At 42.5% G+C, this 15,576-nt stretch overlaps 1 protein-coding gene across 5 annotated transcripts in view; it reads right to left on the bottom strand.

Annotated features, from left to right (window-relative positions):
* Positions 1–13,205, bottom strand: part of SLC24A5 (solute carrier family 24 member 5) — a 51,335-nt gene extending 38,130 nt beyond the window's left edge. The window contains exons 1-5 of one of the 5 annotated variants that reach the window (XM_084971130.1): positions 13,108–13,205; positions 10,149–10,788; positions 8,155–8,390; positions 3,721–3,936; positions 518–640 (exon numbers count right to left, since the gene is read on the bottom strand). The gene's annotated coding sequence lies outside the window, so the exon portion shown is untranslated. Of the gene's footprint in view, positions 1–499; positions 641–3,720; positions 3,937–8,154; positions 8,391–10,148; positions 10,792–13,107 lie in introns of all 5 variants that reach the window. The other 4 variants (XM_084971125.1, XR_014811985.1, XR_014811987.1 and 1 more) reach the window with 4 other exon arrangements.
* Positions 13,206–15,576: the final 2,371 nt, after the last annotated feature.

A 15,576-nucleotide genomic window follows, 5' to 3' on the forward strand; every position in this document is an offset into this window, starting at 1 on the left:
CCAATAGAAATGCACTCTCCAGGAACAGAACAAATCATCAGTGAGGCTGTGGCGAAGTACCTGGATAGGAAAGCTCCCAGGTAGGACAGCACGTAGTCTAGCTGTTGCAGTACAATGTAATTATAAGAGCTAATATTTATTGCATACCTACTTGCTGCCAGACTCTAGATATGTGATATCTTATTTACTCTGCACACCCACCATGAGAGAGATACAGGTGCTCACCCTATTTTATAGATGAGGAAACTTAGGCAGAAAAATTAAGACAGCTGGCCAAGGTGATTAGCTAGGAGCCAGTGGGGCATTTCAGTCTGGCTCTTGAGCTGCAAAGCATAATTCTTAGCCACACCGACTCTCTTATTTCAGAAGAGCAGAGAGAGGGTGTGTATAGGGAATTTTTGCTAGTGCTCCCAGCAAATGGAGATGCTGCTGTGTTTACTTGCATCATCAGAGATCATGTAATGAACCACATTAAAACAAAAGCGATGGTTTTACTCACAGAATTCATTTGACTCACATTTCCTCAGGTGTTTTCTCTTTTATCCTCTGCTGTCAATAGGATGGTGGCTAGACAGTGGTGTTTTTGAAAAGTATCGATAATGAGTTGAAATAGTTTTTTGATGGAAAAACTATTGATAGCCTATAAGAGAGTAACAAGCTTAACAATTCATCTGGAGTTGATTGAAGAGAGCAAATGAAACAAATTTGCAGCATGTTGTATTTTGCTGGTTTAGTTTCCAAATAATAAATAAGCCAATAAACCCTACTATTGAAGATTGCTGACCGTTTGTGTTGCATTACAGGACTGTAATGTTCCCCAACAGGAAACGTGAGTTTGCATTCCTAAATATGCCTTTTCTTCTCAGATACATATTTGTGTAATTTGTTGGCTTCCTGTCGGAGAAATGATGTTGAACCCATCTCCTATGTTCTTGTTATTTACAAATTCACAGGCAATTCTAGACTCTACCTCCAATACGAGAAAGAGGAAGCACTTAAAAGAGAACCCCCAAATGTTCATCTCCAACAAAGCAGTGGTGCAAATATATTGGAATTAATTGGATATTTAACCTTAGGCCCTCCTGGGGTTAGCATGCTCTATTCCCTAGGACCGTGGTGCAGTGGGTCTGTTAAGGGCATATATAGTCTTAAAAAAAAAACCAAAAAAACCTCATTTATGTTTTGGTGACAAGGTAATGCATGCACACAGTATCAGTGATACATGCTGGAAACTAAAGTTCCCCCCAACCCTATCCCCTGGCCACAGCAATGACTGTTTTCCTTTTTTTTTTTTTTTGGTCACATGACACCTTGATTCTGATAATTTGATATGCAAAAAATCTGACCTGAGTGAAAATTTTAATAAAACTTTTATCTTTAAAGCAATTGCCAAATAACAGCCATGAGCAATGCATCACTGCACACCTCACCTCCTCTTATATATCGAGTTCTTTCTTTACCACACCTCTGCTGCTCACCTCATCAGGGCTGAGATCAGGTGAAGGAAGGAGCAAGAGCTACTGTGAGGCTCCAGAGGGGTCAGAACAGTAGGGAGTCAAAGCTGGTAAGATGAGAGATGGAGTAAGGACCTGGATTCTCTGTTGTGCAGATTCACATTTAAAATCCAACCTTTAAAACTCAAATTGCCTGGTTCATTGTATGGTGTTTTACATAAGCAAAGCTTTAGCAACAGCCCTCAGGTAGGCTTGGGACCACATGAGGACATTTGGTTGTTTAGGTAATATAACAGGAGTTCTTGATGGAGAACCTGATGGTGAGTAAGCCCTGGAGGTATCACGTGCTTCCCAGCCTCCATCACCAGTGGGTTGGGCTGTACCCTAACTTGAGGCAGTCTGAACAGGGGGAAGGTAGGAGGCTGTTGTCAAAGATGCTCCCAGAATTTGCTGAGCTCTTCCATCCCACAGGCTATGAATATTTTTGTAACACTTGTTCTTATCCTCCCCACCAAAACACCACCCCCTCAGGAAAAAAAATAAAATAAAAAAGGTTTACCATGGCTTCTAGTTCTGATTCATTGCAATGCATTGCAGTGGAAATATACCTATATACATTTGCATTTTCCAGCAGGATGAGAGAATGTGGAAGTACAGGTAGGGGACTAGCCTAAGTCAAGGCATAGAGGAGTGACAGCCCCTGTGTTTGGGTGATGGGGAGTAGAGTAGTGTGGTTAGAAATGGAGTGACCCAGTGACCCGTTTCTCTAGAGGAAGCTTGGGCTGGATTATGCATGGCCTTGTATGAGATGAGGAGCCTTGGGCCATTTGCATCCATAGAACGGTCAGAGTTCAGAATGATCTCTTCCATCACAGTGTAGAAGGTAGCTGGAGAAGGAAGTCTAGAGATAGTAATTTCTACCTTGCTTGCTAGCCAGCAGTCCTAAATGCTACTGCACCAAGAATGCAGGAATATGCTTAAAGCAAATCCTTCATCATCTCTCAGCAGAGACAGGGGCAATTTTTAACACCTTGTGCCTTCTTACACGTTGGGCTTCTGGAGAAGAGGATCCAGCCGTCTGGCTCACTCTTTGGGCACTAGTTGGTTGTATCACCATCTGTTTGGGGTTGGAACTCAGATACTTCGGGATTCTCCATCATGTTTCAGTTTATGTTTTTTAGATCTTTGGGTTAAGAAGTTAATCAATCTTTATGATTGAGCAGGTTCAGATTGGCAGTTTACAGGTAGATGCGTCATGTTCCAAATAGGCCAGAAATGTGCGTGTGCAGTAACGTAGGCCCAACAGCAATGACAAGGGCAAAGGTGAGGTTTCCAGTATTGGAGCCTTGAGGTGTAGCTAACTCACTCTTTCAGAGCTGTGCCAGTGTGACCCGGCCCCACCCAGCATGGTGTGAGGATGATGGACCAGGGATGTGGCTGAGTAGTTCCTTTCTGGTGAGTATAGGTAGATGATGTAGAATAATGAGGAGAAATGCTAGGAGAACAGGCTCTAAAAGAACTTCAAACAGTGCAACATAAAAAAAAGGTGAGTGAGAAGCTCTAAGAGCAGATTAAGTGGGCACACAGTCTTCAGTGCTAATGTGGTCCACTCAACTAACCATAAACATCTATTGTGTCCTTGGTACCAAGAGAAAGATGAAGGAGAGTAAGATGCACTTACTGCACTCAAGCAATGATCCATCTTAGGGGAAAACATATCAGAGGGAGGATACATGAGATGGTTTCTCCCTCAGAGCCTCTGGAAGGAACCAACCCTGCCAACACCTTGATTTTGAGCTCTGGCCTGCTGCACTGGGAGATAATACATTACTGTTGTTTTAAGCCACCTACTTTATAGTAGTTTGTTACAGTAGGAAACTAATACGTAGAAAAACTGAGCAGTGGCACAGCCCCATGTCCTGGCAGAAATCAGGGTCTCATGTTCCACTGAGAACAGGTTGGAATGTTCACAATGCCAGGCACATAACAGCTTTGTGTGGACACCAGGGAAGACCAGGAAAGGAAAAAAAAAAAAGGCTTAGAAATGAGGTTTCTGAGGGGACACCACATACAGAATTCGATAGCATAAAGCACACTGCAAATAAGTGCACCATGTATGGGAGGTTAGTAAGGGTTAATTTCCTTATAGATGGAGAGTTGCTATAAAAAAATCAATAAGGAAAAGATAATTAGCTTTGAGAAAAATGAGGGAAGTTGAGAAACAATCAATATACAGAGGAACAATAGCAAGTAACTAATATATCACCATGGGTTGGTTGATCTGGGCTCATAGTGTGTTCTGTCTCCTCTCAACTTGCTACTCAAGATTTGTTTTTTCAAGCGTGTCCCAAAGGTGCATGTTCAGGACCCAGTTTGTGAGGACCACTGCGAAGGCTTCTTTCAGGCCAGATGAAGCAAAGGTAGGCATCAAACAGCTTACCCCATCAGCGGGAGATGTTGGAGCCCAGAAGTAGTTGCAAACCTGGAACAAAACGTGTTGTGAAATAGGAAAGCATAATCAATGGATGAGTCTGCACAGGCATTTGTTGAAGATCTGTTTTGTCTCCAGTGCTGTCCTGTGCCCTGTGGGAGCAGAGAACACCATGCCCTGCTCCAACTCCTCTCCCCCACCCCCTCCTGCAGAAAAGACTGAGAGATAAGAAATAATAGGACAACAGCACAAGGAGGAATGAGTTGTTTGGCCTAGATTATGTGAGTGGTTTCCAGTTCTGGCTGCATATTAGAATCCCTGGAAAGCTTTTTAAAAATACAGATGCCTACTGGTATGTTCATAGCAGCACTTCTTGTAAGAGTTCCAAACTGGAGACCATCCAAATGCATATCAACAGTAGTATGGATAAATAATTATGGATTATTTGCGTAATGGAGTACCACTTAGCAATGAGAATGAAAGATCAACAACTACATGCAACAATGTGGATAAATCTCTTTAGTATGATGTTGAGTAAAAGAAACCAGACAAAAAGTGTCAAACTGAAACCTACCATCACAATGTAAAATGCTAACAATAGGAAAAACTGGGTGCAGGGTACACTGGCGCCTTCTGTACTGTCTACACTTTTTTTTTTTTTAAAAAAAAAAACTGAACTGTTTCAAAATTTAAAAGTTTATTTAAATATAAAGAAGTTGGAGTGTATGATTCCATTATGGTAAAAGACAGACAAAACTCATCTTATGCTGTCAGAAGTCAGGAAAGGGCTTCCCCTGGGAGGAGTGTATTTGGAAGGATGCACAGATTGGGGGTGGGCGTGAGGGGGTGGTGACGCTCTGTGTCTTGATATGTGTGTTGGTTACATGGTCGTGTTCCACTGTGAACATTTATCTAGCTGAACACTCATGGGCATCTTCTGTATGTAGTATTTCAATAAAAGGTTAAAAGCTATTCTGATGTCCAATCCTACCTAGACTAACTCAATCAGATTTCTTAGAGGAGGGATGGGCATTAGTGTTTTTGGAAAGCTCCTGAGTTTATTCTGATGTGCATCCAGGATGGAGAGCCACTGCTCTTTGTCCTGTGGGCAGAAACCAGTATAGACTGCAGTTGTGGGTATAAGCTTCCTGGTGAAGGCAGAACATGCATAGATTGTCAAAGGCTGGGAGGGGCTGAAGAGGCCAGCAGGGCTCCACTATAAATGAGCATTTCAAGCCCAGGAAGCATTCAATTTCCAATTCTCATTTTTCTGTTTTTGTGGTGGTGGCTACATTTTCATTTAGAAACTTGATTTAGAAACTTGATTTCATTTAGAAACTTAAATGCTCTTGTCATATGTTGACCCCTTAACTGTGAACAGGGTCTCACTGGGCTTCATGCAAATAGAATTAAAAAGCAATTAGTCTTGCTTGCCCTAAACACTATATTTTATCTAATTTGTACTCTTTCCTGTATTTCTGCTCAAGCCTCTGTAAGCCCTTGAGAAAGTATGCTTGAAATAAATGGCTGGATAAAGCAAGCCTCAGCATTTAGGTTGGATCACAGACACACTCCCTATAGTGTTAGTAATCAACTGCTAAGACATAGTGGTAGTGATCAACTGCTAAGACATTGAAGTCTACAAAAATGGGGAAAAGAGAATTCTTAGGTGCAAGGCTTAATGGGTTCCTGGTTATGCAGGAACTTCTCAGTGTGTATCACTGCTGATTAGTATTAGTCCAGACAGTCTAGAGGACTCTCTGATAAGTTACTAACATATAAGAGAGACCGGAGCTATATGGAATATTCACTAAGCGAATTTGTGAACTTACAGTTGGCATTTTTGCTCTGATAGCCTTTCCTTCCTTGGGCTCAGTCTAGGTAATTAACCATGGTAACCGACGGCCTTTTTTGAGTGCTCACATCACACCAGGCACTTTGCCAAGCCCTTTCCATGAATTATCTCACTTAATCCTCACTTCAATTTTATGAATCCTCACTTGACAAATGAGAAGTCTAATGCCCAGGATTAATAATTTACCCAAGGTCCCAGCACCTGTCAGAAGCAGTGCCAGTTGTTTCAAAGCCGCTGACTTCCAGACCATGCTTTTAACCACAGTGTGTGACACTGCCTACAGGTGTGGTGCAAAGCTGGAGGATGGACCCTGAAACAGTTTGTCCTTAAAGTCCTTCCCTCCGCTCCTTCCCACTCTACCATAAGCCTCACGATTTGTCACCTCCTCCTTTCTTCTTCCTATGACTTTCTTTTTCCTTCTCCTGATACTTGGATTTATTCTGGAGGGCTGTTTCTCCTCCTCCCCCCACTTCTCATCTTCAGAAGATTGGGTGATAAATCAAATCATGCTAAGACGTTTGGGATTTGCTGAGTAATTTCTTTCAAGAGTGACTGCACTTGAAGAGAAACCACCAGGAGCATAGTGCCTACCCTCAGTGAGTGCTTACAAAGGTGACATAAGCCAGCCCAGGGGACAGCAAACTCCGGCCTGCTGGCCAGATCCCATTTTGGTAAATTTTTGCAGAACACTGCTGCACCCTCTCATGCATTTATTATCTGTAGCTGCTTTGGCCCCTCCAGTGTCAGAGTTAGAGTGTTAGGACCACAAAACCTAAAATGTCTGCTCTCTGTGTAAACTTTGTGCCCATCCCTAGTGACTCCATGGGGAGGCTCTAGTTCAGAATCCAGAGCACAGGGCTCTGTGAATGGCAATTTCCTCTTCCACAGATTTCTGGTGTCTTCTTGTGGTGAATTCCAGGCAGGAGGAGCATTCTGAAATCACATCACATGGGTCACCGCTGCCCCTGCCCATTCATGGCAGGCAGTGGAAGCCACCAGCCTTGCTGAATATTCATCCGCACTTTGGCAAGTCAGAGAGTGGCAAGTGTCCTCGCAGAAACAAAGCGATGTATTATTCATTTTGCAGAGAGTAGTTCCTGGAGTGCAAGCAGCAGGAAAGCCCCAGTGAGGGTGGGAGCAGCTTGGGATCAGGAACATCATCTCAGTGCCAGGGCCACTGGGCTGGACTAGGTAGGGATGGATGCCTCAGTGCCAGACACAGGGCAATTGTGTGTCTTGACAGCCCTTTCCTTAACAGATACAAGAAGATACTTATTTTCTCTTTCAGAATATGGTTAAAATCTCAAAACCTGAAATTAGTCCTGAAACACTTCAGGTTAACTGCAGTGTTGTGTCCTTATTATAGTTTTGTTAGGGACCACTTTCCACCATACAATCCTTATTTTCCACTGGTTAGCCGCAGGGGTAGCCTGGGGTTGTTGCAGACAATGTCAAAGGGCTAGGCCGCACAGACACTGCCTCTAGCTCAAGTCCAAGAAGCCATTAGATGCAACCTCCCTGCTCTAATTTAGGGGAAGAGGGATCTTGCATTTGTGGACCATTGTCTCTGGAAGCTATATGTCCCATCCTAGGGATACCCACATACTGGGAACTAATACTTTCTCGTGGGTATTTAGAAGGCCTTGTCTTCTTAATAGGTCACATGTGACTGGATAGCCCACATGGTGCCTCTCAGCATGCTAGGTAAGGTCTAGTCCCTGTGAGGTTGGTAGGCTGATGGCCAATGGAATTTATGTGAACTTAACCCTGTTGCTTTAGTCTGGCTCCCCTAGAGGCCCAGACTTACTGGAACAACTTAATCCCAAAAGCAGGAGTGAAGGCAGAGGGGAAGGAGGCAGGAGAGGTAAAGTGAGGATGGGTTGTGGAGCCAGCCTCCTCCACATGGCTTCATCTCAAGAGGCCATTTTTCAAGAAGAGGTACAAAGGGGGTCTCCGAACAGTGGACCCTGAGGGGAGAGAAGGGGAAGAATTTATCCACCAGCTCCCGTCTTCCCCACCAGTGCCTGAAAGTTTTACTCCCGCAGGTTTTTAATGCCCCTGTGCTTCCTGGCTGCATGCATGGGCACTGAGCAGGGTGCTGAGAAGTCCCAGGGCTCCTGGTCATAGGTGTAGCCACTTGGCCAGGACCTGCTGAGCCCTCGGCGCTCTCCACTTCCTTCCTTTCCAGGCAGGGACCACCCACAGCTCTTGGCTTCCTCTCCTTGAGGAGCAGGCCCCACCCACATACCAAGTAGTTAACATCCCAGAGCGGAGAATGGGTGGCCAAATACACCGGTGTCTTGGTCCTGGTGAGCCAGTGACGAAGCCTGTGCTGCACATTATTCTAGAGACTTCCAGGGATGGAGCCGCAGTTGCCACTGCAGCCACCTATTCATTACCATACCCTTTGTTACCTTTCTTCTCATCCCATCTCACTCTTCCACTCCTGTCTGTGTTCCAAGGAGCATCTCTACATCTTCAACAGCTTCAAGTAGAACCAAAGTGAAGACCACAGAGATGCCCTCAAGGGGGTGAGAGACCCAGGCCTTCTCTACTGCGCCTGCATGAATGCTCTGACTGCAGTGACATCAAGAAAGGCCGAGAGGATCTGAGGTGGTGTATTCAGGTGTCTGATGGGCATTTACTCCACCTGGCAAGAAGGGTTACAGCTCACTGATTTGAAGCAGGCCATGAGTAAGTACCATGTGGAGAGACTGCCCTGACCACTGCCTGGGGATCAGTGCACTGCCCATTCACCAATGGGAGGCAGGCACTATTTTCATTGCCCACATTTTATGAATGAGAAACCTGAAACTCAGGAGGCTGAAGTAAACTGCCTAAGGTAATACAGCAAGAAAAGGGCAAAGGAAGGCAGGACCTAAACCCAAGGCAATCTGTGCCTGTCAGTTAATGGTTAAGGATGATGCATCTTGACCATTACTATTTGTAGGTTATTACTGTGACCAAATTTTATTTTAGGGGACAGAGCCTTTCAGGCATCCACTCCATTGATCTCCTACTGGACTCAGTTCTTATAGTTGAGTGTGAGTGTGTGTGTTTGTGGGTGCATGGGAGCTGGGGATTAAAATGTAGAGACCCTTTTCTCCTGCAGTGTTACCCAAAGAAATAACCTCCCACTCTTTGCCATCAAAGCAGAAGCTGATCTGATTCTTGTCTCTGGGTTTGGGTCCTTTTCCAGAACCTGAGGCTGTTTCTAAATTAGCCTGTAACTTACTGGCCATCAAATTGCACAAAACAAAAATTTTTTTTGATGAGTTAAGTGTAAATGAGTCAGTGGCAGAGAGATTAAATTTTCCCTCAAATACACATGGGTTAAAAAAAAAAAATTATAGTCTCCAGAGAGGCTGGCTCCTTGAGGACTGAGTTTTTGCCAAGTCAGCACATTCAAAAAAGAGTTTGTGACTCTCTGCCAAACCCCAAGCGCCACCGGCTTCCTTGCCTTAGCTTCTTGCTGAACCCAGGAGAAATCCATCTTCCTAAATCCTCACTGTCTGTCAGGACTGAGAGCCCATTTCTGTGCAAATGATTCATTGTTATAATTTGTGCCACCTTCTTACAGACTCAGGGACTTTTCATTTTTTTACATCAATTCCTATGTAGTATTTCAACAAGTCTCTCTTCCTCCCCTGTCTCCCTCCTGCCATTCCACCATCTCTCTGCCAACAGATTCAGAACTGGAGATTGTGACAGGGCTTTCTTTGAGTCTAGCCCTGAATCTCTCTCTGTCTCTGGCAGTATATTTCTGACAAGTGCAGAACAGGCAGGAGAAATGACAGCATCATGCAAAATGCAAGCAAATACAGTAGTGGGCACCATCGTTTCTCCTGCTAGTGTCCCTTTTGGGTTACAGTGAAATCATCTGTCCAGACAGTTTTCGTTCTTAAAGGTGTCATTGTGGACTTCATTCATCCCCCAATTCCACTTTTAAGAACATAACAAATAGAAAAGGATTAAAATGACTTTGACTATCTGGAATACTACACTGTGTCCACCACTGTAGGGTGGCTATAGAAGTGAAAGGGCAGGAGGTCCATCGAGGTATCTCTAATACTGGTGGCAGAGGGGAGCAGGGCCCCTTTTGGAAGGAGCGAAGCAGCTAATGGGTGTGAATAGAGCAACAAGTGGACTACCTTGCCTTGATTTGCTCAATTGCAGGCAGTTCTCTTTCCAAAGTGGGTAAAATGAACAACCTAGAGCCAGGAAAATAAAGCTCTTCTCTTTGCGTTTTAAAGCCAATGAGTATGGTTTCCAAAGTTGAGTCCCTGACACTTGCCCATTCCTTTGTATCTGGCATGAGTTTTAATGAGCACACAGAGGGTAGTTATCATCACAAGCTTTTTGCAGAGGGTCAAGAGAACTTAGCTTGTAAAACCCACGGCATCCCTACCTGCAACATTCTGGAGAGCTTGTCCACTCTGAACTTTTGTTCTGTAGATCCTAGAAAGCCTTTAGATATGAGTGTAGAACAAATTTTAGGGATCCTGAGTGTGGAACAAATTCCAGGGAGCATCCTTGTCAGATGTCCTGCTGAGTTGGTGGCATACACTGGCAGAGAATTTTGCCCATGTAACAGGCCTACATGAAGCTCATGAAAGGATTCTAAGTGCAGCCGGTTCTGACACTGAACCGCCCATGTGGAAGCCATGGTCAAGTCGAACAGCAGATGGAAAACTCCACCGAACCTTTTATTGGCCATATGTCACTCTTGAGTGTTGGCCAACAAACTAAATTTGCAGCTGATGTATAATGATTTAAACAGCAGAAAGAGCAGCTGCACTTTGATTTCTGATGCCTTTCCTCCAGGCTTTCCTTGGTTGCTGGAGTTTCTTGAGCTACCTTCCTTAGCCCCTCGCCCTGGCTCTGAGTCTTCACTGGGTGGCACCATCTTCAGTAGTCCGCAGAAGCGAAATTAGTTGGTCTATCTGCTCTTCCTTGCAGACTGAATTTTCTAACTTCTCCATGAGAACCTTTTTTTTCATTTTTCAAAGTTTTCTTGAAATATAGTTGATTTAATAATGTGGTAATTTCTGCTGTACAACAAAGTGACTCAGTCAGACATGTACACACATCTATTCTTTCCCCACACAGATTATCACAGAATACTGGGTAGAGTTCTCTGTGCTACACAAAAGGTCCCCACTGGCCAGTCATTCCATATATATGTCAGTTTGCCTATGCCAATCCCAAACCTCCAGTTTTTAAAATTTCATAAGAAAACATTACAAAGGACAAGACAAGTGTTTTTATACTTCTGCCTGCTTGGCTGTTTCTCTTTTATTCTGAATCCCTCTGGGTTACAGGGCCCCTTGTGTTTTCTTTTGGGGTGCCTGAGCTGATGTTCTGCTGAGCCTGCAGGGCTAGTCCTTGGAGTAGACTGTGGGAGGGCAACTCATTCTGATTTATGAGGACATGACCTGGGATGGGGCTTCACTGGAAAAATTCAGCTCTCTTACTGTCAGAATCATCTCAAAGGAAATGATTGATGTCAGGAAAATGGAGAACAGGCCACCTCTTGGCTCTTTGGTCTGTCTGGCTCTTCTGTCCTACACAGTTGAAGTGCCAAGTCTCTACTCCCAGCCATGGACATTCTGGCTGGCTTAGTGCTTGAAGCTTCATGAAGAAGAGGCTCCTTATTATAAATAGAGGGTTATACAGTTGTTTCTGGGGTCAGTGTGCTGGAACCTGACAGGAAAGGAGTGGGAGAACAATATGAATTTAAACTTGCATGCCTGCCAACCACTAACCCAATAACTCAATTTAGGAATATATGACTTCTGAAGCATAAAATGGCTCCACAGTTGTTACTCTAAGGAACTCCAACTCAGGTCTCTGTATATTAATTCCTGCAAAACTCAGCCACTTCCCTAATATTCTTCAAAAGACTTTGAACAGCATTGTGAATAAAAATTATAACAGAGTGCATCGAATTCAATGATTTCTATAACATCTGGAGCAAAGCACATTAAATGAAGAGTAAAATGCACATTCATCATGGGTGTTTGGGTTTTTTTTTCTATTTTTACAAAGAGAGGAAGTAAGAAATATCTTTCCTATAGGGATTTTTAGTTATCTGTTCCTGTGCTAAACTGGACACCTCACTGAAGAATTATAGCTTTGGCTTCTGTGTTTATAGGTTGATTCTCTCTTTAGGTATGATTAAGATTTTGCCCTGTAGAAACTTCTCTTGGGGGAATTTGTCATACAGATGGAACTGCTGTGTGAGACAACATGTGTACATGGTTAACCATCCTAGCATTATTTATGGAAGCAGGAGATTGGAAACAACCCAAATGTTCATCAGTGGAGAAGAGATTAAATTATAATATATCTACACACTGGAATGCAGCTGTATAAAAGAATGAAGATGTTCTCTATGTACAGAAATGGAAAGAGCTCCAGGACACTTGTTAGTAAAAGTCAGACACAGAACCCAGGGTACGAATGCACCACATTTTAATCCATGTAATATTGAATACACATGAAGAAACTTTGGAAGGATACATAAGAAAGTAGGGAGAGCTAGAACAGCACCCATAGAAGGGTGGTTTATTTATTTGTTTATTTATTTGTTTGTGTTTTTTTGATATTTTTTTTGTTTTTCAATTTTAAAATTTTTTAAAATTAAAATATAGTTGATTTACAATTTTGTGCCAATTTCTGTACAGGGTGACCCAGTATATATATATATATTACTTATATTATCTTCCATCACAGTCTATCCCAAGCAATGAGGCCCTACTGTAGGGCACAGGGAACTATTTTTTATTTTAATCAGACATATTTGGTATATAACGCTGTGTAACTTTAAAGTGTACAACATGTTGCTTTGATATATTTATATATTGTAAAATGGTTGCTGATGATGTATTAATATATATCATAATTGTAATTATGGGAAAATATTGTGGTGTACATTTATTCTACTGTACTGTAAATCACTATGACTCATCTACTACCCATTGGAAGTTTGTACCCTTAACATTAGTTTTATCCTCCCCCACGCTCCATCTCCTGGTACCCACCATTTTACTCTCTATTTTTCACAAGTTTGACTTTTTTAGATTCTGCATATAAGTGATATCATACTGTACTTGACTTTCTCTAACTTATCTCACTTAATGTGTTCAAGGTCCAAATAGCAGGATATCCTCCTTTCTCATGGCTGAATAATATTCCATTGTATTTGTATATCACGTTGTTTTGGACTGTTCATCCACTGATGAGCATTTAGAATGTTTTCCATATCTTGGCTATTGTCCATAATGCTGCGATAAACATGAAAGTACATATATTTCTATGAAATCCTATTTTCATTTCTTCTGGATATATAACCAGTAATCACTCACTTTGTTATCTCTTGGAGACTGGCTTTTGTACCTGGTGTTCTGAAGGAACTTTTCCTTACAAGTTCCCGTAAAATGTCCTAAATTCCAAACTGTCAACCTCTCTGATGTCACTGTCCATTGTTGACTGTGCACTCTTCTAGAATGAGGTAACTCCATGTAGATGAATCAGAGATTCTGGCTCTCCCTGGACCTCTATAAACCCCAGCAGATACAGAGAGGGAAAAAGGAGGGAGCTAGTTATTTCTGAGGGCCAGCTGTTTTTTTAAAAAAAGTATCTCTTTTAATCATTATAGGGGCAATGTGAGATAGGTGCTATTTTTAGCTCCGAAACCATATACATCACCTTTGTGTTCACAGTCTGATTCTTCTCCTTTCCCATTCCTGATAATACTTGCCCAGATCCCATCATTCCTTAAGCCCCAAACCTTAGAGGGGCCTTTGATTCCTTTTTTCTCCCTGGCTTCCAGCTAATAAGGAAAAAATTCTGCTGTTTTGAATTCAACTGCCTTCATCTAACTCTGTCATGTCTTACATCTTGCCTGGGGAGTGCCTTCTTAACTGACCATCCCACCTCTAGTTCTGTTCTTCTCCTAACTAGCTGACAAATAATCCTTATAGAGTATGACATCCATAAGATCTATGTGAGGAAAACTTTCAAATGCTAATGAGGGACACATACACAAAAAGACTTCATAAATGGAAAGGCCAGGAGTACAAATTATTATAAAGCTGCCAGTTCTCCCTAAATTAAACCGTAAATTTAATGGGGCCTCACTAAAAATATTGACAGGGCTTTTTTCTATTTTTCTGTAACCAGACAAGCTGATTTGGAAGTTCTTATGGAAAAATAAGTATGCTAGGATACTCCAGGACATCTCTGAACAGGAGGAATTGAAAAATAATCCCCAAAGATACTGAAGTATTATAAAGTGATGATTAGCATAGTTTAATAACATACTGAATAGAATCAGAAATTGACCCCAATATTTTAAAAATGATTTAGGATTGGATAAAGCTTGCATATCTTAATCAGTGGGGAAAAATTTACAGTTCAATAAACGGTGTTAGGATGATTGGGTAGCCATCTGGAAAATAATAAAGTTGTATTTCTCCTAAGTCTTTATATTACCCAAATAAGTGCCAGATTGGCTACCAACATGAAAATTAAACTATCAGTGTTCTAGGGGGAAAAAATGGAAAAATCTAATAATCTTGGAATAGAGAAGAACTTTGTGAGCATGATGAAATTCAAAATACATAAAAGAAAATGTGATAAGTTTGGCTCTAAAGATCAAACGAGAACTTCTATATATCAGTAAGAAAAAGATTTAACACTCTAAAAGAAAAAGTGGCAAAGGACAGGAACAAATAAATCACAAAAAGAAATACGAATTGTACTAGGATAGTTGAAAAGACACCTAGCAAATATAAGCTAAAACTGTACTTTTTCACCTAATAGCCAAAGTTTCTTTAAATGTATTTTTGACAACCTATTTTTGACAAGTGAGGTAAAATAGACATTTATACATTTTTTGAGGTATGTAAATGGATACAACCTCTAAAGAGGGCAATCAGAATATTTATCAACATTTAAAACGTGCACACCCTTTCACACATCAATTCCATGTTGAGGAACTTTTCCTGCAGTTGTATTTGAGCTTGTGCCTGGAGAAATATATAAGGCTATTCACTGCAGCATCGAGTGTAATAGCATATTTTGCCATTTCGAAAAAGAAGTGAAAAAAATAGTAAAGTGTGGAGCCTGCCATGTTTACCCTCTACTTAAATTCCCTGATTGTTTCCATTAGCTAGTAAAATTCTTATGATCTGACTTCAGCTTACCTTTTCTGTCCTGTATCTTGCCTCTCTTTGTACCCCTGGCACTTGGCCTAATGAGCACACTATTTGCCCTGTGCCTTCCCATCTCTGTGCCCCTCTTTGTGCTGATTCTGTTACCTGACATGCACTGTTCCCAGCTTCTCCTCTCTCCCTCATTTCATGTGAATCCTATTTATTCTTTACAACCTGACTCACCTGCTACCTCTTTCTGAAGCCCTTGGATCCTCTACAACTTAGTTGAAAAATCTCTATTTGCTCTTTTTAGGGGGGCGGAGGAGTTCTCATAAAGTCGTTTTGTTTAGATTCCAAACAAATCGAAGCAGAGAGGAGTTGACCCCAGCTTAATCTGTCCTGGGGACTCTGGCTCCAGCAATTGAGACTCTGGCTCTAGCTAGCAGGAGTCTCTAGGCTCCAGCCAGCAGGAGGTGCGGGCAAGACCAGCATCTGTGGCGCCCAACCTGTCAGCACCCACCTGAGCCTGCTTCCAGCACAGGCGGAGGACACGACTGTGGGGGGGAGGGGGCTTCCTAGGCTTGGGAGGGGAGGGGCCATCCTCCGAAGCCTTGGAAGCCCAGGAAGCCCGAGGAGGAGGGCGGAGCCCCACCTGGGCATAGGCGCAGGACCTGAGCT

Source organism: Sus scrofa, chromosome 1, assembly GCF_054392235.1.
Source record: "Sus scrofa isolate SSC_HxYL_T2T_F1_AM1 chromosome 1, Sscrofa_HxYL_maternal_Yorkshire_Landrace_v2.0, whole genome shotgun sequence".
NCBI lineage: Eukaryota > Metazoa > Chordata > Mammalia > Artiodactyla > Suidae > Sus > Sus scrofa.